The sequence below is a fragment of the Bidens hawaiensis genome, unplaced genomic scaffold (genome assembly GCF_021521415.1).
Source record: "Bidens hawaiensis isolate Kalapana, Puna unplaced genomic scaffold, B.hawaiensis_p1.1 tig00021024_1, whole genome shotgun sequence".
Taxonomy (NCBI): domain Eukaryota; kingdom Viridiplantae; phylum Streptophyta; class Magnoliopsida; order Asterales; family Asteraceae; genus Bidens; species Bidens hawaiensis.
This window is the reverse complement of record NW_027493248.1, coordinates 264287-266294: the sequence shown is the minus strand read 5'-3', so window position 1 is coordinate 266294 and position 2008 is coordinate 264287. Positions and strand designations below refer to the sequence as shown.

The following is a 2008-nucleotide window of genomic DNA, read 5'->3' as shown; positions in this document are numbered from 1 at the left end:
TACAAATGGCCTCTCTGCTATTATTTGATACCCAATCGTGGCAATTCTATCTTGCATCTAGAATTGAAAATTTCCTATTAGTGACTTAGTGTTGTTAAACCTGATTTGACTCGTACACATTTTTGTTAATAAAAAGTTTTAATTCGAAGTAAAATGATCTAACTTTAAAAGTTAAAACAATCCATTCTTGCCATATTTTATGTTTGACCCGTTATCCCGTCCGTATCACCAATAGCCACACCTAGATGTATAAAGTCATTATATATGATATGACTATAAGGCACCCATAAAATTAGGCTACTTTGTGATTATTTAAAAAAAGTATCGTATATTTTGACTTAGAAAACGAAAATGATTGAAAAACTGATAAATAATGTATGTTTTTAAAGGGGTATGATAAGAAAAAGCGGGTGTATGTATTAGGTGGCCAACGTTTTATATCACCGTCTTTCCACTTTTTCACATTTAAAACAACACTTATTATTCATAAATAAATTAATATAAAACGACAATCATAAACAAAAATAAACTTGACTATTTCTTCAAAAAAGTACAAATGATTAAATGTTATTTTAGAAACTTAACAGAGATTAAATGGTGGTATCTGAAACAATCTAAAACCAACTAACTAGTCATCATCCGTTACACTCACGCGGTATTTTAATTCATACGCACCCTCAACGCGTTAATAATATTCAACACACATCACAATATATAAATACCCTCACCTATCTTCAAAATATCTATATCCCAATTACAACTTCACCATGTCTGATCAATCTCATCTCAACGGAGCCTACTACGGCCCTTCCATCCCACCCCCGGCCCGAAAATCCCGGTCCTACCATCGGCCGGGCCGGGGAGGCAGTTGCAACCCATTCTCCTGGTGTTTCAGCTGCCTGTGCGGTTGCATATTCAACCTCATTTTTCAAATAATCATCACCATTTTAGTCATCCTTGGAATCATTGTCCTCGTGTTCTGGCTCATCTTCCGCCCTAACGCGCCCAAATTCCACGTCAACGAAGCCACGCTCACCCAATTCACCTTGTCTCCGAACAACGACACGTTGTACTATGATCTAGCCGTTAACATGACCTTTAGGAACCCGAATCGACGTATAGGTATTTACTACGACCGAATCGAAGCCAACGCTGAGTACGATGGTAAGCGGTTTAATACGCAGAATCTAGAAAGGTTTTATTTGGGACATAAGGAGGAGAAGGATTTGAGTGCGGTGTTTAGTGGCGAGCAGAACCTGGCTATCGGGTCGGGCGATACAAGATCGGAGTATAATAAGGATCAGAGCGAAGGGCGTTATGATATTGATTTGAAGTTGAAGATTAGGCTGAGGTTGAAGGTGTGGTGGGCTAAACCCAAGTTCAAGCCACGGTTTGAGTGTGAGTTGAAGGTTCCTTTGAGTGGTGGTCCTTCGACTCGTGGGTTTGAAAGGACCAAGTGTGATTTTGATTGGTAGACTAGACATAGTCATTGTTATGGTTCTTGGACCGAGTCTTTGTTTCATTTGATTTACTGATTCTTGTTATATTTATTTTATTTATTTGTTTTTGGAGTTTTATTGATCCGGTAGATTCTTGTATACTGCGGAGTATATTGCTGGATTATTATTATTATTATTATTTACATTTTATGTATATGTACACGGTATTATTATTGTTTATAAATAAATCGATAGTTTTATTTTAGTGTTTGTTTGTTTGTTTTTTCACCTTTAAAAATAATATGAATTATGATATATTGGCTGATAACAATACAAACTGATGATATATAGTTAGTGACACATCAAACTTTTTTTCCGTTTTAAAAGTGATCTTAGTCATAAATAATCATAAATTTATACTCGCCTATGTCTGTAAGAAAGATACGTTTTCCATTTTGTTTGTAATCATAAATCATTTATGTGAGTAGGATCGAGTGATTTTGAAGTGTAAATCTGAAAAGATCATCAAAGCCTGAGGCGTTAGTAATATATTGTAAGTTGGAAAGCTT

The 2008-nt window shown here is 35.6% G+C and overlaps 1 pseudogene; it reads left to right on the top strand.

Moving 5' to 3' along the window:
• The first annotated feature begins 714 nt into the window (after positions 1 to 714).
• On the top strand, positions 715 to 1704 carry LOC143562486 (NDR1/HIN1-like protein 3 pseudogene; annotated as a pseudogene).
• The last annotated feature ends 304 nt before the right edge of the window (positions 1705 to 2008 follow it).